Source organism: Trachinotus anak, unplaced genomic scaffold (genome assembly GCF_046630095.1).
Source record: "Trachinotus anak isolate AG129_WGS33_773 ecotype Australia unplaced genomic scaffold, CSIRO_AGI_Tana_v1 ptg000032l, whole genome shotgun sequence".
Lineage (NCBI taxonomy): Eukaryota > Metazoa > Chordata > Actinopteri > Carangiformes > Carangidae > Trachinotus > Trachinotus anak.
Window position 1 is genome coordinate 3073513 of NW_027273883.1, and position 20161 is coordinate 3093673.

General features: G+C 40.6%; 1 long non-coding RNA gene across 1 annotated transcript; it reads left to right on the top strand.

Annotated features, from left to right (window-relative positions):
- The first annotated feature begins 9642 nt into the window (after positions 1–9642).
- On the top strand, positions 9643–13857 carry LOC139613831 (uncharacterized). Its single transcript, XR_011686830.1, has 2 exons — positions 9643–10755; positions 12077–13857. It is a non-coding gene; the product is annotated as an uncharacterized lncRNA (long non-coding RNA).
- The last annotated feature ends 6304 nt before the right edge of the window (positions 13858–20161 follow it).

Here is a 20161-nt window from a genome sequence, read left to right on the forward strand (position 1 = left end):
GTGAGACAGATGGGAAAAAGCGTTCCTGAGAGAACCGTCCCACGTGACGACACGGTGTAACACGGGCTGATTAATAATAGAGATAAGTGCCTGTTCTCAGGCCAGTGACCAAGGACGACCACACAAGGTCAAGGAGAATCTCTCCTCAGAGCTGAAGCCCTCATGTCGGCAGACTTCTACAGTTATTTACACACTGAAAACACACTCATCTCATTACAAACCTCTACCTGTTTTTCTTGTTTACTTTTTACTCTACAGGTGAATTATATACAAAACAGCTTAAATGACCGGGCAAGTTTGTTCAGGCAGATTTGGTATTTGTTGAACTTCAGAGAGCAAATATTTTGTGCCTTATTATCCTAAGTAGCACAGATGCACTTGGAGCAGGGAAACCCATCACCCCTGCATTTCTGTGACTGAGAGAGACTGAGAATGAATTCACAATTATCAAATTAAAACAAAGATGTGCAGCAACTCTTAATTAGTAGGCTGATTTAACTGTCATCATGTGGGAGTGGGAGTGCATGATTTTGGGGCATTTGATGAAATGCAGATCCTGGCCTGATATATTAGTTTAGACAAACATACAAGCAGCTAATGTTTATTTTCATCATTGCTAAGCTATCAACTGTGACGTCAAAGGTGGCGTCTTTAAATTTCTTCTTTGTCTGACTGAACACTCACAAACCCAACAAGATTCACTTTATTATGATATAAAACAGAGAAAAAAACAAATTTTCACATTTGAAATGTTGGAAGTAGCAAATGTTTGGCAGTTTTTGTATCGTAGTGGTGTGTCTTGAGGTGACAGTGTCAACTGTTGGTCCACCACTTTGGTCTGGACTGAAATATCCCAACAAATATTAGATGGATTGTCATGACAGTTTTTGCAGACATCCGTGGTCCCCATAGGGAGAGTCTTTGTGACTTTGGTGATCCCCTGACTTTTCAAGTAGCTCCGATAACAGGTCAAAGTTTTCACTTTCTCAAAATAAGGCTTTTGATGATCCCTTAAAATTTAATTTAGTGCCATCATCATTATCGAAATTTAAATTTGTCCAGTACTCTATGGCCAAATACCTGAAAAACTAATGACATTCATCAGTTGCAGTTAGTTGTTTTTTATTTTTTATTTTTTGGAATTTGTGCACCTAGGAATTGTTAGCATGATAACCTATGTCCTAGGTATAGCCTCACAGAGCTGTCAGTGTGGCTGTAGAATAGTAGTCTTGCTGCTCAACAACTTACTTAAACAATTTGATGGTTATTAGAGCTGAAGTCAGTTCATTTTCTGTCATTCTACTAATCATTCAGTGTGCTCCATCTGCTTTTCCACCTTTGCTCTCCTTGATTTGTGTTAAATGGTGCAGTTGATGCAGAAATCAATGTTTGTTGCAGTTACTGTAAGTTCCTGCACATATTTTCTTCCTCTGGGGAAAGCCTAGAACCTGATCCATAAGGATAACAGAGCAGTATGCCGGCCCTGCGGGTGTGTTGACCAACCTCAGGACTCTGTGCCCTGGATTTCACCTGAGAAGCTCACATGCAGGGTGTCTGTAGTACACATGAACTGTGTTGCATTAGCTCAGTGATCCGAGGCGTTTTCAGGCTTCACTAACGTCCAGCCGTGCCCCCGTGAGTCCAGAAAAACAAGAGCTTAGCGCAAAGGAATGCAGAGAGCCCTTCACTGGACCCTGAAGACGCTCAACAGCTTACACAAAGAGAGCAGGGACAGAGTTGTTTTTCTGTCCTCACTGTTCATGCACTTCTCCCCTGTCTGATATGTTCGTTTGTGGTTTGTTACTGCACCTTTATTAAAGAATTACAGAAGCTACCTGATATCATGAAACAGATCCAAACCTAGAAAAAAAGAAATTAACCAGAATCTGCCAAGACATGATGATATCTGGATGCAAAAGCAAACTGTATGACCCAACATAAGAATGCAAATGAGTCCTCTTGTTGTCTGAAGGAAATGTTTTTCCTCCTGGTATCTGCTGATTTTATTTAAAGACCATTCTTGTGGCTGAGTGGATAACACCCATCCAAACCATGTCTCAAGCATAAGGTATGTGTCTCAGGCTACAGGCATGTAAATATGACCCATTTAAGATGATTTGTTTTCCTGCCTGAACGTATTTTGTCTCTCTATGGTCTCACGCTTTCTTAAGTCTCAGTCATTTCCTCATCATGGCCTCAAGTCATATCCAGAAAAGCATGTTTTTTTTCTGACAGTTCTCCTGTAAGACTGTGTGTTTTATCAGCTCGCACACAAACCTTTCCCTACGTTACCTGCAAACATCTCACACCTTCTGTGTTTTGAGTGAAACGCTGGCCAACTTTTGCCTCCCACACACATATCTGACTCGATTAAAGGCCCCGACACTGGAGTCTGTGGATGGGGGAAATACACGTTTCAGTTTAGAAGATGTGATGTGCTGCTTCCTCCACACATTCTTTCACTCGCCCACGCTTTTTAAAGGAGCGGTGCTCCAGTGTCATGTTGCACAGAGCGACACTCAGACTGGTTCAGACTTTGCCTTTGGTGATGAGAGCAGCTGTGTTACAGTGATATTCAACCCAAAATCAATCTTTTTAACATGTTTTAACACTCAGCCCCTCTAAACTGAAAAGTGCTCCAAGTTACATTTTACTTGCTTCATGTGGAACAAATATTTGGCTTTCTTCAAAACAAAAGCTTCATCTCCACAAATATGAACTGAATAAAAAAACTAATTTGGCACAAAAACTGGAGGAATTACACAGGAAAATAAATACTTCCAATTCATCAACACGTAAAACAAAATAAAAAGCATTAAAACAAAGTGTGTGTTGAAGAAGAGAAAGTTGTGTCTGTGACAAGAAACTTCTGCTGAAACGTATTTCTTTGCTGATGAGGCAGCCAATGAGGGAGCTAGGACAGAGCAGGAGGCGGGAAAATTCACACAACTGCATGTGAATCTGACCGCGTCATACACTGTGGCGATCCTAGACTCCCTGGGGCTCCTGGCAAAGAAGCCCATGGCAAATGCCATGATTAACAGATGTCCCCTAAACGCCTCACATGCAGGCTATGGGTATAAGCTAGCTACAGCACACATAATCAGGGGCCCCACTGTGGGGTTTTTTGGGGCACTGTATGATGTCTTTATTGGAGGTTTAAGGGGGTTCATAGTTGACATGGCAAAATGTGCCAATGTGAGGGGCCATTGTGGGCCCCTTTTCCCCTTGAGGGCCCCAAGCATTTGCTTGGTTTGCCTCTCCTGACTTTTGTAGTCAGACAATGAAGAAGTAGATTTTTCTACCTTGAAAGCTTTCTTTGGATTTTCCTGCACCGTGAAAACTTAAATAAATAAATTGGAATCAGTTTTAACTACAAGTTACAAACTTTTTTTTTTCTTTTACAGTCATTCAGAATGAGGTTCTGGGTGAAGACAACTTTAAAGGCAACTTTGGGATTCACCTTTGTCATTCTAACTGGTTTAGGATGAGTCAGGCGGTGGTCATGTGAACTACATCCTGCTCATACTGTAATCAAAATTCCACAGTCTTTTTTTTCCCTTTCCCGTACATCAGTAAATCTGATTAGTCAGCAATGGAGATTCTGGCTGAATAATGCAGCCGGACACTCGGTCTCAACAGGAAATGAATGACCTCATGATTGAATTATATCTGCTTTAGTCTGTGGATTCTCAGCTGTGCAGTCTGCCTGCTCTGCAGTGTTTTTCTACATGTTCCATTTGACAAAGCAAAAAGTAATCTGGTTAAATTCTGACGCATCTTGCTGAGTTTCATTTCTCCTCTCTATCCCTGCTTGCCAGTGGGCTTTTACTATGCATGAATTCATGAATTTAACTTCCCATAATTGTCCCAAGATTGCCATCTACTTCCTGTTTTCTGACATTTCCTCTGCAGTGTCACAATCATCTGCTTTTCCACGCTCACAGCACCACAAACCTTTTAACCAAATCCATGCTGACGACATTTTAAAACGTTAAAGTGTGAAAAACCTTGATGTCATTGACAGCGTGCCAGGATGTCCTCTAAAGTGGCTGTCTGTTCTCTCTCTCTTTCCCAGCTCCACTATCAGCTGACTGTGTTTGCTTCCTCTTAAAGTAAATTTACTCTGTGATGTATTTGAAAGCCAGTCTCACAAGAGCAGGCTTGTCTTTGGTCACACACCTGTAAATGCATGTCTGCCCACAGCTTGCCCTTTTATTCCCTCTGTTTCATCTTTGCACTGTAAAAACAGGACCTTTTTTTTGACTCCTCTGCCCTTTCGTCATTGTATGTTTTCTTATTTTTGTACAGTATCTCAGTAAACAAGCTGTGAAACTTTCACACAGCACAGAGAGAGGAGCAGTTTGTGGCTGTGTTTGGGAGGAATGGGAGGAATGAGGATTAGGATACAGACAGGCGTCGGTTTGGAGAGCCAGGAGGGGAAAGAAAACGAGGTCTGGGAACATTGAGTACTAACATAAGTCATACACTCGCACAAGGGTGTGTACCACTATAAGACTGGATTTCCAGGTTATATTGAAAAGAGGGATTGTGTGTTTGTTTGGAGGTTATTTGAGGCCTGGATGGTGAAACAGAAATAGTGAGAGCTTTTACTTCAGCTGTGATTTATTAAAGCCTTTCAGCCCCAGCGTTGCTTTGAATAGCAAGGTATACTTTGATACACTGACCTGAATGAAAACAATTGAACACCAACCAACCAACAGCTGGCAATGCAACTGCCGTTAGCGTCTGTCAAGACTCAACCTGTTCTCCCTATTAGTTTGGTTTTTCCAGTTTTCAGTTTTCCTTTTGTTTTGGGTACACAGGAAGGTGTGTGTGTGTGTGTGTGTGTGTGTGTGTGTAGTCACTCATGTGCGACATGAGGCAACAGCCAGTTCACCATTCCCACGCATTTCTCTGAAAAACGAGCCTAACAAGCAACTGAGATAAACAGCGTCAGCTGACTGTGAAGGCAAACAGCAGCTCAAAGAGAGAACACCCCGAGTGCACATAACACACATCAGCCAACAGTTTAAGAAGTGTTTGTATCCAGAATTAACTTCAGTGTCATACTACTTCATACTTATATTTCACTACAGTTCAGAAATATCTCATCCTGTAAGCTTATACAGTACGATGTATTGTGTGCTAGTTGTTTCTAGTTGGGCCTCTTGTCGTGTTTCAGATGTCTGAGTTGTTAACAGTTCCACCAGAGAGACAATTAATCTCTAAACTCTTCATATGGTTTAGTTTGAATAACTGTTTGTAGGTAAAAGTTTCCCGTAAAAAGCAACGATTATAGAAAGGTCCAAAAATGAATCTTAATCGTGGAGCAGAACTTGTTTAGTTTTTTCCATCTTTCCTCACCCATTAATCGTTTCACTGTCCCTCCTGTGTATCTTGTGACCCTTTGGAGGGGCCCAGCCTCTGGGTTGTAAACCACTAGACTGTACTGTACATAGAAATAAGCTGGTAATTTTCAGTTACAGAGAAACACCATTAATTTGGAGTGCTGTTTGTGTCCACCTGCTGAATTATCCTCTATATTCCCTCTGTTTTAGCTCTGTTTTTGGTCTCCACCCACTCCTGAGAGAAGTATCTGGTTCTTATGCTGCTAAATGCTCCACTGTGTTCACCAGCTGCTCTCTCACTGTGTCAGGCTGTTTTCTGCTGAGCAGGTTGTGTAAAGTTTGTTTTTAGAGCTTTTTCTCTGAAAACAGCTGCCTGCTGCCGCCGAAAATGACGCTCTGAGAGCAGTGACAGTGAACCAAAACAGGAAAGTTGTGGTCCGGAGCAAAACAATGAGCTGAAACTCACAGGACTTTAACTTGTAATGGAGTATTTAAGTCTGCTATTAGCACTTTTACTTTAGGTATAGGATCTGAATCCTTTTTTTAAAAAAATATTTGTGCAGGCATTCACATATGTGTGTGTGTGTGTGTGTGTGACTGGTAAAAACAGTGGTGGGAACCATGGGATTCATGAGGCAGAACCACCACATTTTCCACAGTCTGCATTGACGCTGATATCTTATCGCTGAAATTTAAGGAAGTGCTTCGTCTTTCAATACTGGCTCTTTGTTTGACCAGTTTATGATTTCAGTTAACCATCAGAAAACAACTGGTATAAAAAGAAACAACTGATGTGCACAAGAGCCTCGCAAACTCAAAGACATTTTAAATACCAGTGCACATTTTCATGATATTACCTAAATGCATTTAATTTTATACTTGTAGTAATTCTTTCATTTTCAGATTAATTCTTTAATTCAATGTGGGGAATTGAAGTCTCCCCTTTTTAATCTCATCTTTAAATCTCATGAAAACTGTCAAATATCAAATTAGGAGTTTTTCTCTAGAATATTAAATATTTATAACTTAATAAGCATTTTTTTGCTTATTTTTTTCATCAGATCAGATTTTAATGAGATTGGACTGACAGTAACCTGGCAACATTAGTAAACAACCCCACGACTGTTATCACAGTTTGATTGCAGATTTGCCAAACTCCTCCGTACAGAAGTATTTCACATGTTTTTCCGGTGGACCTTCACCTACTTCAAACTGGTGTGAAGAGCAATAACTACAACTGTTCTAACTTTTATACAAAACAGTGTGATCACAGGTGGATTGAAAATACATGTGTCAGGGCTACTCTGTTGTACATTACAAACCTTTACACTCATGTATTTTTAAATTATCACATTCTAGGCAGACTAGTGAAGAAGGTTTTGCCTTTCGATTACAACAACAGCTGGGTACAATACTTGCATTGCCACTGACGTAGCGTCAAGCTGCTCCTTCTGCCACTTCTTGAGAAACAGTGCATCATCAGTGGTGACCTCAGGCTGCACATGTGGGTGTAACTTAACAGCAAAACCAATAAAGCCATCACAAATGTTTAACCATATGTTTTTCCCTCTGTCAGAGACCAAACTGCTTCTGTCTCCATCACTAATATGGTAAAGAGAATGGACTGCTCTTATATAGCACATTCACACATTCACAAACACATTCATACAGCGCTTCGATCATACACACACACGCAAGCCCCTTTTCCATTTTTCAAATACAAAGACCTGCTAACACTGGGCTCTTGTTGGCAGCGGAAAAGGGCACAGTCTGCGTTCACACCCAGGTCTAAAGACTCTGCAGTAGACTCGGGTGTTAATCGACTCCAGCTCCAATCGGCATTGATGTAAACACAACATCCGTGTGAATCCGCTAATTTTCGCCCCCTTTCCCTCTGCAACTTCGTGCAAACAACCCCGGTGCATGCAGGAGATCTGCAGCTGAATGACAGTAACAGAGCTGCATCATCAGCAAAAAGTAGATGTGCAAGCCCAGGGTTTATGCCATGTTCGCAAAATTAAACTCAATACCACATAGAATGTATCTAGTACCTTTTCCACAGTCGTACCTATCGATGAATGATGGAAAACAAACAATAAGACAAATAGTTATTTATGGATGGATCATGTATGGATTACTGAACAGATCATATGGGGGCTGAGGGATGAGGTGGCTTCTGGACCTGAGCCTCTCTATGAAATGGTTGTTAAGTCTCAGAACTCTGTTAAAAGAGTTACAGTGAGACTACAAAGATGCACAAAATGACCACAAAGAGATGCAAAACTACCACAAAGAGACAAAAAGCAAATACAAAGAGATTCAAAATGACTATAAATGACAGCCAGTCTTTTTATTTGTCTTTGTCCAGGGGTGCATTGTCCCATAATCTGTTCCTGCATGGGGTTAGATATGTGGCAGAAAACCGATGCATGAATTAACCAATTAAAAAATCAATTTGTTGATGTTTTTGCTAAAACCGACACCGAGCCATTGTAAGTCAGTGAGCTACCTCGCAACTGTCTGCCAAGAGCCAAAGGTTTTAATTAATGTTACTGTTAAAATTCAGCACTTGTAAATGCAATTTAAGACTTTTTAATATCCTCTAAGGCGTTTTTTAAAGAACTGAATTCAGGACTTAAAAGCCTGAAGTCATCATCTTCTGCTGAGCTCCTCCTGCACTGAGAGATTGTACAGTATACAACTAACCTGAGTACACCACTGTGCAATATCCTTTGCATAATTAAAACCAAACAGTTTACACACACTACACTGAAAATACCAGTACATCTGTGATTTCCAATTAAGGCTAATTGCACGAACAAGGTCACACAGGAACCTGAGAACAGCAAAGCTTTTTCAGCTTTGCCCTGGGTTGTGTCTGACGCAACACAGCTCCACATGGTGAAGAACTGCTGGAACAAGTAGGAAACTAGATCGTCAGACTTTATGAAGATGAGAGTGGATACAAGAGCATCAGCAGGCTGCTGGACATAGACACATTAACCCTCCACACAACACCTAAGGGGACCTGGGTCATAAGCCCTCAATTTCAAAAATCTCTACTACTCTCTACTACTCCAGTGTCCTTGCAAGAGTGAATAATAATAATAAAATATGCAAAATTGAGGAGAAAATAAAATGAGTGCAGACCAAAAACATTAATGAAAATTATACAATATTTTATCATTTTTACATACACATTCACAATTAAAATAAAAACCTGATAATCAAGAGGTGAATCAGAATCAATAACATAAACACTGCTGTATTTGAGTCACTTTCTTGACGTTGCAACTTCAGCACCACAGAAAGTGAAGGGGTGGAGCGCCCGGCTGTGTAGTGGCCCATATCAGCTGGTGTTTTTTTCAGTGGGGAGGAAAGTACCTAAATGTTGCCGTCCTTTATAAAAACCTATATGAACAGAAAACTGCAACCAAGAGAAAAATGTTGAACTATTCTGACCTTGGTTTACTGATAAATTTGACTGAATGCAACTGAGAACTCGGCAGCTGTGGCCTGAGACTGAAAGGCTGTGTAAGGGCTTGTGATTATCACAGGTGTGTCTGTTTAAGTCAAACTGAATAAAAGAGAAAGAAAGGAAGAGGGGGTAAAAGACAGTTACATTAAGTGCTGAAAGGCTATAAAAAGCATCTTTGTGTCGCTAAGTACACTTTGAAAAAAAGATCCTGTCAATCAAATAGTTGTGTTATTCCACTTCCTTAAATTTTTTTGCAGTGAAATCTGTGTGTTGCAGTTTGAAAATATTAAACTTGCTGCAACTTATTCAAGGATTTCCCCAGCGAGAATCAGTGTCAATATTTTGTATCACTGTTCCTCCGCAGCCCAAAACCCCCCGGCACGGTCAGTCCCAGATGAGAAAATTTGAATTTGAGAATGTCACTTCATCAGTTTCTCTCCAGAAATTAGCCTAAAGAGCTAAAGATGCCTCTGACACTGCTTCTGCAAAACAGGCAGATTTCTTTGTGCAAAGGGGAAAAGCTGTAGCATAGCATCATGCATTTAACACATACGTGCAACACTGAGCATCTCCTGCTTCAGTCTGACTCTTTTGAATAAAATCAAAAGAATATTGTTGAGTTATGTCATGTAAAAGCTTTGAAAACATACTGTAATTAGCCATACTGATCTTAGTAACCACTCTAAAACTCTGCAGAGCCTCCTTGATTTTAAGTCCTTGTAAGGACCTGCAGACACAACTCATGATTACACCATTTCTGACTCACTGTGATTAATATCAGCGCTTGTAAGAAGCACTTATTTTGAACCCCCCCCCCCCCCCGTGTCACTGCAGCTGTCTCTGCAGCAGAGCCCAACAGCTGAGAGAGATCAAGGCTCTGAAAAGCTGGATGACAACATGCACTCTGAATAAAAGGCTCACATCATCGCTAACTGGGATTGCACAACAAGTTAAAGACCACTTGTGTGATTTATTGGCTGTCACCTCATGTCCCTTTAACCTATATTTAGAAGAAGGTTTTCGCTGACAGTGGCTCCTTCAGCCCACACGGCAAACACAGTCTACCATTGGTCACCAGGTAGCTCCAGAGAATGACAAGGTCAGGTATAATGTGTTTTGCTCAAGGACACCTGGGTAGAAGCTATTGCACATTAGAGACAGACAGGAATTCTCTGGAGACAGAATGATTCTGGCAGCTCCCTAATGCCATATTGCATATTTATTTTTGAATTCTACAATGGCCACTATGTTGCATTAGATCACAAAGTCATAAATGGCAAAAAGCACGGCTGAACACGTGCTGGACCCTGTGGACCCAGCCGTGTTTCACAACAGAGATCAGAGAGGGAGGTGCCATGCGCTGACCTTTTTCACTCTGCCATGTTTACAGTTGTTTGTGAAAGAGAGCTCTCCTGCTCTCCTGTACTTGTAAAACAATAATCTTTTTGTAGGGAAGTCATGAGGGATCCCAGATGCTGTGTCACTTGTCTACACTGCGTGGGAAAAACAAGTTGTTGTCGAGCCTGATGCTTGTGTCAGCTCCCAAACACCCCACTTCTGTAGAGAACGGTTGCCCAATCAGGAAGGCAACATGTCCTCCAGACAACAGGGGTTGCCAGGTCAGAAAACAGGTGGACTTTCCAGATCATTACTAAAAGGAAAAGAGAATCTGGCCCACTGCATGGATCTCTAGCTTGGGTGTGCACCTGCGATCCTCTGCAACTAAGCAAGGACCTGGCAGGTGAAATTTAAAACATATTGTATTCTGCAGACACACCCAATGTGTGCAGCTCCTTGTCTGTGTCACTGACACTTACTAACTTTGTTTTCTTGCCAACAACAGAATCAGGAGGCTGACATACTTGCCTTTGGAGAAAGCGTATGGAAAACAGCACACAAGCTGTACAATGGAAACATACAGCTACTGTAAGGTTTTAATAATGAAACATCAAGTGCAACTGTTCCTGGGCTCTTCCTTTATTGGGGCCATGTGCTGCTGCTGATTGGGCCACAGCTCCCACTGCAGTGTCAGAGAGAAATGGCAGCTTCTAATTGTTGCAGACAATAGCTGTGTCCCAATTCCGGGACCGCATCCTTCTGCATTTGAGGCTGCATTTGAAGACCGATTGCAACCACATCCTCCGAAGGACGCAGCCCTGGAATTAGGACAGAGCTAATGTGCACAAAGCCGTTTGTTGCTTCAGGGTCCACGATGAAGCCTTCATGTGTTCATTCTCTCCATGTGGTCTTCTCCTATGGGGTTATTTGATTCATTATTTGAACATGCACAGTGTGCAGTGTACAGGTGGTCACCGAGCTTAAAGGTTAATGAACTGGATCCAGTGTCACTGTGATTAAATGCATCCTGTGCATTACATGCACGAGGAAAGAGACACACTCACCTGTCCTGTCCACTGATTCAAGTAAAATCGAGTCTCTACTTTTCACTGTATGTGGACATATAAGTGCTTAGAATCTAAACTCAGTTTTTTTTTTAGGAACTGCAGTGTTTGTCTTGGTTTGTTTTGATTCCTTGTAGTTCAGTTTTTCTAGGCGTATTGTTTGGATCACTTCTTCATGCCAATCAGATTGCTGCACACACACACACACCTCAGTGCAGGCGTTGTAAGAACATTTCAAACATGACCACGCCAAGTGCAATTTGGCTGAGGTACACTCTGTCTGAGAAAACAGATTAAACAGTGCAGCGGTGATCCCTGTATTGATTTAGAGTCATGTGTGGAGCAGTACACCCACGCCACACAGAGAAGCTGACAGTGCATTTGAGATACTTTATGAAGCGTTAGTGGTCAAGGTTGGTGCTTCAGACCCGGATGTTTACAGGCCTGATTGGTGTGATAACTGATTGGCAGCAGTGCTGTGGGAGTTTTTCAGTGTGACTGCACCAAACCGCTGCCAACATTTAAATGAAAACACACTTAACATCTTATCAATCTGGTGTATGATGAATCATTTATGTTTCTACTGTTTTAAAAACAAACTATATACAGTATCAGAGATGAAATGTGGCTTCAAATGCATGACTGGCTTCTTACAAATTCACTAAAGATATAATATAATAAGGCACAGTCAATGGGCAACCTTTTTTTAATCTAATTCTAATTTTTGAGCATATATGCATTGAAACTAAGCTTCTGCAGGTGTTCTGAGTGCTAGATGATGATTGTTGGGCTTGCAGGATTTGCTGAGAAATGATGTAATAACTTCTGTTTTCTGGCTTTTGCAGTGGCCATGATGTAATTTGAGGGCCGACACTCTCCACTGGAATGAAAATATTATCTGGAGGAAACTGTCACGATCCCGCTCTACAGCACCATCATTTACTGCATCTTCCATCGCCTGGACTGTGACTCTGTATATTAGCCATTAAAACAATGATAAAGTACTTTTTTTTTTTTGAGCAAATGTGCACTTTAATCTTCTTTAATGCTTCTTTACTTTCCATTTACTTAACTCTATACGGTGCACTGAGCCCCTCTGATGGATAATTCATAATTAAAGGGTCACTTTTCTCACTTACCATTAGTGGTACGTAACAATTTGGTTTTATTTGCTTAGCTTTTGAGATCCCAACACAGTGGAGATTTTGTTTGTGCTGCTCACAGCATTAAAAAAAAGAGATTTCAAACATTCAACTGCAGCCTGTCCTGGTTACTGCGGATGCGTCACACATTCATCTGTCATGAACCATTTTTACTGGAACTGCTTTCCACTGAAGAAAATAGTTCATCACTTTTGGACACTGATGCACTGATGAAATCTCACTCAGCTGTGTTGTGTTTTTGTGTCGACAGAAGTTTCAGAAACAGAAATCATGAAAATCTCAGCGCGTAAAACCGAAACTCTCTGCACAGCTCAATACCACTTGTGATAAGTAAGCAAATATTATTTGTGGTTTAAACCAACCCTGTAAATATTTCAGGGTTCATATTCATAAACACATGTTCATGTGAAAGGAATCTGTTAGTCTGAGACGAGGATGAAGGTCATATGAAAAGCTTGAATCAGATTAGATGTTAAAAATCTGAATTTTACAGATACAGGGGGTGAAAATCAAGATGCTTCTTTGTGACACTTCTCTTTGTCTTCTGATGACAAAGACAAAAAATAAGCTTCTAGACAGTAAAAAAAAGACTGTGATGGATGAAAATGCTTTGATTTTTGCATTTTTTCAAAGTATTTCATGATTGTATTATTATCCTGCAGCTAAACAGAACATTAACAGATTTCGTTCCAGAATTTTTTTTGTTTGTTTGTTTTTGTTTGTTTTTTTTGCAGAACATTTACTGAATATACGCTGTGCAAAATGTACAATTTTATGACACAGAAATTCTTATTTCTTTGTGTTGCTGCAGATTTATTTACTCAAGGTTGAGAGCCACTGATTTAAAGGTTGATGTGGGGTAATGCCTGTTTAGATGTGTAGACTTTGAGTAACAGGTGGAAAATATGAATTAGTTTTTTTCTCAACTGACAATATGTTAATATGGATTTGGTTTTAAAAACTTTGCTTTACTTGGGAAACATTAGTGACTTAGATTTAATTGTTTATCTTAGTATTAAAGGAAATAATGTGGAAGTGATAGCAGGTTCATACCAGAAGTGCTTCAATATTTAGTTCACATCTGTGTAGGTGGACGTCTTGTTTTTGGAATGAAACTCCTCAGCTCTTTGTTCTCATGGATGTTTCTATACAAATGTAAATGAGATTTTATCCTGACTTTAACACCTTCCACCATGTTGTACACTTCTTACAAACGTTCACCTCCTTTAAATCCCTCCCTACACCCTTAAGCTATGATTTTGGAATTAGACATGTTGCCCAAAAGCTTTTTCTATTGCTTCAAATGCTTTCAATAGAACCAAAAGCTTGTGGGCGGCTGTTTTTTTTTTTTTTGTTGTTTTTCCCTCGCTCTCTACAGTTGTTGAATGTCTCTGGGGAGTCTGCTGGATTATGGAGGGGATTTCTACTGGATTTTAGTGAAATAAAGACAAATGTTTTAACCACTGAAGAGCTCTCCTGTTGCATCAACCAATCACAAAGCCTGCAGACATGATGTACCCTTAAGTGCTGTTTACATGCATTTTTAACAGTAGCCATCTCTGACTATAAGCTGCGTATAATAGAGCATTGCATCATTCAAGTGGAACCAAAATGTCTGTGAGGGTGTAAGCCTTTTAAAACAGCCTTGGCCTACTTTGTTATCTAAATGAACAGTGTTACACAATCCATGGGGCTCTATTGTCTGTGGCGAGGACCTCTATAGGAGGCAGATGGTTCCACCAGCTAAATTAAGATGTGATGGGATGAACTTTGAGATACTTACTGCAACTGTATAAAGGGTAGAGTGATAAAATGACATTTGTCTAAATGATGGGAGAAAATGTAAGGCAGCAGAGGAGGTAAAAAGTTTACAGTCATGCAAGCATCCTTGTGAAGCTGTACTTTACCGCAGTGCTAAATGCTAACATGCTGATGATCAAGATCTTAGTTGAACATGTCAGTATGCTAGCATTTGCTATGCTAACATTTGGTGATTAGCATGAAGCTAGTACAGTTGATGCTGATGGGAATGTCGTTAGGTTTGTAACCCCTCTGGGGACCTTTAATGTCTGTACTTGATTTCTTTGTAGTCCACTCAATAGTTTATGAGACATTGCAGTCTGCAGCAAAGTGGTGGACAAATGTTGCCTTACTTGCAGGAAAAAGGTGAAGGAAAAACTTCCTCAGGATCATTCTGAAGGCAAAAATGCAGCATTTAGGGCATAAAACATGGTCTTACTGATGTGGCCCTGCAAGTGCTAACTTCACACCATAGCCCTCTGTGTCAGTGGTGGGAGAAGATGTGCGGAGCTGGCGGTTGTTTTGATGCTGCCTGACATTCCACATAAATGCTGCATCAGTAGTTGGGAACATCTTGTTCTGAACTGTTGTAGCGAGGCAGATTCCTGCACTGGGCTGAAATATCTGGTTAAAAGTGCATGTCTGGACTTGCTGCGCCTTACATAAGAGCTGAATGTAATCCCATCAGACGTGACTGGGCCTTACAATAACATAGGAGGCTCATGAGATGGAAGGAGGTCAGACGCTGGCTTGACTCCAAGCTTGACTGATGACACACTACGGCAAGAACGCTGCAAGAAGATCTGAAGAAGTGCTGCTGGGCATCTTCGTATAGAACACACTGCTTCAGTCACACAGCATCCATACTGATATATATAAGCCTACTGTATGGCTTATAGGTTTTCACACAGCTCAGCACAGTCACATCAATGTGTGTTCTGTAATGTCTATAAATGTAACCACGGTTCCCATGATTCCCTATTTATAACATGCAAACTCTCAAACTCTCAAAACCCTTTATTTACCTCCACTGCAGTCTGGATCAGGCACACTTATCTCCTGACATGAGTTTCTCTTTGAAACACAAATGCTTATATGTCATTACACAAAATAATAACAATGATAAAAAATGATAATTCTTACATATACCACCTGTCGTAGTTTGAGAAACTCTGTATGGAGAAGCCCACACGTGTCTGATGATTGAGTCTTTTTCAGGAATGCTGTGGTCATTCATCAGGCATGTCAAACTGGGCGAGGACGTTGTGTCTCATCAGTGCTTTATTCATGGGAACATTGTGTCCCAGACAATGTTTGGTTAGATGATGAAAAGACGACACCCATTCAGACATTAATGTCCTGTTTGATTAGAAACAAGGGCGTGCTTTTATTTTGAAATTTGTTGCTAGGCGTCATTAGATTTGCACTGGCTTTAGTCATACCAGTGAACGTATGTTATGTGTATGTTTGGGCTGTTTTGATTTCTGTCTTCGTGATGTGATGTCATCGTCTTTCTCCTTCTCCAGATCGCTGATGTAGGTGCAGCTAGTTTGTAATGTCTGTTTTGACGAACTTGAATCTATCTCTGTCCCTTATCTGCATATTTTCTTTATCCACACTTCTCTTATGTTTCTTTCTTTTTTCTTTAATCGCCTTTGTTTGTGAGAATCATAACAAGTTTGCTCCAACCTGCAGGGCTTTCCTGAGCGGTTTCTAACATTTGCATGACTTGAAGTTGGATCAAGAACATTTTCCCAAAATGCTTGTTATCACTGGGTTTTGCCAGAGGCTCATATATCAGTCTGCTCTTTGTTGTTCTTTTAACAGTCCTCTCCTTTCGCTTTCATCCACACTTTCTCTTTCGTTCTGCATCAGTCTTTTATCTAATCCGGCATGTATCATTTTACCCACTGTAAAAAGTCCCTTTCTCTTCATTTACTGTATTAAAGTAATTTATTATCCAGACAGACAATATGATCATCACTACGGGGCTTTTAGATTTAATATCAACCCATTTGTCACCTGTGGTAGTGTTTTTTTTCTGTTTCTGTATGCAGGTTACAGTTTTGAAAACAGTTGGAACATTGAACACAGAAATCTCCTAAGACAAAGTAGAAATGTGAATAATATTACTGGAAAACGTGTGAATGTTGTGTGTTTCTCATTTCATAAAAGTATGTAATCAATGTATGTGCATTTGTATAAACATACAGTGGGTTGCAAAAGTCTGAAACCACTTTACCTTGGAGAGGCTTTAGCTCTTGGACCACACTGTATATAAGTAAAGGAGCAAGAAATGGTAAAAGCTGTTAATGCTTCAACTGAATCTGGTTTTTAAGAGTTTTTGCATCTAGTTTGACAAGATCTGCATCATTGCAGCAAGATGAGATGTCCAACCACTGGAGCTCAGCAAAGCCAGATTTCTCAGGTGGAGTTAAGTTCAGGAAAAACATTTGCAGCTGATGCTAAGATGCTTTTTATGATGGAAAACATAGGAAGTCTAGGGTTCTACTGCATATCCAGGCGATGATGACTAAGGTCTGTTTTATGTTATTTGGCTTTAATTTACCTACAGGTAGATTGTTAAAAGAGATACTGTGTTTTTGTGTAATGTGGCCTAATGGAAGTATATAAATGTAAGTACTGAACTGGTGTGTTTAAACCAACAAAATTAGTAATGCCCTGGTAAAAGCAAAATTGTTTGGACTTAAACTGACTAAACCGTTTTTCAATTTTGTGTTTTCATTAAATGTGTATTAATTTTATTTTCAATGCACCATGGTGACAAGCACAAATATTTCAGCTCACACCTTCCTTATTGCATGAGCAGGCTCTATGATCACCACAGCCCAACCTCTCTATTCAGGATCAGCTGAACACACTCGAAACTAATCAAACACCGTCACTGAAATGAGTCAGATAGTAGATTTCGAAGGGGAAGGTGCGGCTGTGCTTAAAAATACTCAGAGGATCAGCATCACATGTAAAAAAGCAAATGTAAACTGAAGATAAATAGGTTAAAATAATATCTAAGTATTTGCATTGTCACAACGCTCTCTTTGAAATCTGCTCTATGTTCCCTATTTTTATGACAGTTAATGATTTGTTTTAATTGCTTGCACCTGATCCTACCTGTTTAAAAGAGCTTGAACTGTGACAGTATTTGAGCCTCTTCACTGTGGTAATGGCCTTACAACGAATATAACTGACTGAATGAAGAATTAAAAAGAATTCAAAGACAGCCATATTTTTCTTTTATTAATACTTTTATTTGGATGTAATTTTCTCCATTTGTGTTTGTGTGTTATCTTGCATGTAAGCTGACAAACTTTGATTTTGAGGGGGTCTAATTTTTCCTTCGGCCTCTGAGAAATGCATTTTTATAAGCACAATTCAAATTTACATTCAGTTAAACATGATATTTTTCCAGCTATAGTGTGTCAAACTCTGACGTTATGCAGCCATCACTTGCATAATTCTGATCCTAACACCTCAAACTGTCTGTTAAACCACCTCCGGATCACCTCAAAATACTCACAGCCTGTCTGTTCTCCCTGTCCCTTCCACTCTCCTCCCTCCCTGCCCCCCATCTCAGGCTGTGTGTGTGGCATGTGGTTTGGATTCCTGCCCAAGGACTATTCAGTGTTGGAGAACAAGGCCCCCCAGTGTTTTCTGCATTCCTCAGCCCTGACATCAGCACGGCTGCAGGAAGGACGCTGCCTCAATAGCAAAACGGCTGTGTGCGGAAAGAACCCCCCCCTGACCGTGGCAGTCTTTCTGGCGGACCCTGGCAGGGTGGGGGCCCCCACCACCTCTGACAGCAGAAACCCTCACAACAATGCAATCAAAGGGATGCTTTACATACCACATGTTGTTTTGCGGTATAAATTAGATGAAGATACCCGGCGATCGTTAAGATGGATTATCCCCCCCATAGAAGGTCTATATGGAAATTTAGGTCACATGCTGAATGTAAATATTATGCTGCCTTCATGCTTGAAAAACTGCAGCATGAAGGCAGCTGAAGACTGATGGCTTGTTTAGAGTTTTGGTCTGAAGTAGTATTCTTGTCCTGGATAAACTCAGCTATTTGCACATGGAGATGCATTAGCAGACTGTGTATCACTCTGTGCACATTTAGCTGCACATACTAAATTTTATTTCCAGAGCTTTATGAAATGTTTCTGCCTGGTTTTGACTAGTCTGTGTCTCTAAAATACACAGGATTCAGTCTCTAGAATTGATTACCAGGTTGATTTGATTAAATGTATTGATCTGTTTAAGATGGCTAATGGATATCATACAATAACAATGCTTAAAATATTTCCAACATATCCACAGGTTGCTGCAGAGAAGAGTCCACAGCCATGCTTGCTCCTCTGTGAGTCACAGTGGCGCTTTGAGCTCAGTGCAATGAATCCAGACAAGAAAGTTTTCAGACAAAGGATTTATTAAACCACTTTAGGGCTAGAGAAACACCATATTTTTAGAGTTTTAGTTATACACTGATGCGTTGTATCTGGATTATTTTACCGCACGGCGCTTGTTTTGAAAGTGACTGAAAAGACCAGAATCTAATCTAAAGATACATAAATTACATTGAATTCATATTCAACTGTCTATAGCCAGTATCAGGACTACATCACAGTTCTACACAGTGCTGGTATCCCAAGGGAAAACAGTGGGTGGTAAAAGGTTAACAACAGAAAAACAGGGGAACCTTGCCCATGCAATTTAGTCAAGGTACTTTGCATGAGCTCAAACCCTAACCCTGATGTTTTAATCATGCTGAGTGTGGACAGTGGTTATCTGAGAGCGGAGGTATCAGGGAGCATCAACAACATCAACACCACATGTTTGCAGGTAGACAGAAGCTAATCACTTGTAGACTCTGTTAAATCAATTAATTACATTTTTGTGTACTTTGAGTATCTTCTAAAACCAGGAATTCTCCTCTTTCTTATCTATCATGACTTTTTTTTTATTTATTCATTTATTTTTTCACCTTTTTTCCTTATAAGGTAATCTCTGTGGATGCCTTTAGACACAGAAAAGAACCTTCAATTCAGCATTACCAAAACTGGAAAAGGACTGGTTTGGAATTCAAGAGTCAGGATTGTTTATTTATCGTCTTGTCCTTGGTTCTCTGAGAGCAAATTATTTTTAACTCTAGTACCAAAATGCAGCAATAAACCATGGTCAAAATGCAGTGTGGGCCCTGATATGATGACATCCAACATGTCTCTTGTTCTACTGTTCTTTTACTTGCATCGTTTACTTCCTTAACTTAGGACATAAAGCTGATTGCAGTTTGGGGTTTTGGCCTGGTGTATACCTTTATCCTGAACGTTTTCCACATGCAGTCATTCTGGCACATGGCCACGCATTCACCACCCAATGCAGCCTTGTGTCAGGTTTCCCGTAAGCAGAAGGCAAGACCAAGTGTGTGTGTGTGCACCTGCGTGTGTGTGTGTGTAGCTGTGTGGGAGGCCTAGTGGGTTGGTTTGGGGGAAGAGGAGAAGTGGGGGGCAAGGCGTGAAAGCATGGGAGGAGGAGACATCAAAGGCGAGGGGAAATCAGCTCCCCTCCTTCAGACAAAGCAGGCCGAGGGGTTGAGAGACAAATGAAACCCGATCCGCCACATGACCGTGAACGCCACGCATGCCTCCCCCGTCTGGCTCCATTCAGCTTTTCACTCATTCAGCTTTATGAGGCCCCACTGCCACGACAGCCACTTGGAACAAACTCTAATGGTCTTTTATAGTATTTTGTGGTTTTGCGCGTTTGTTTTAGTGTTCTATGCATTTATTTTCCGTCATTGTGGTTTAGTTTGTTAAGTTTGTTGCAGGGGGTTTTGTGTGTGTGTGTGCGTGTGTGTGTGCGTGTTGGGATTGTTTGTGGTTTTTGTTAGTCATGTTCACGGTTTCGACCAGGCTTCCTTTCTTTTGCTAACATGAAACCCTGCTT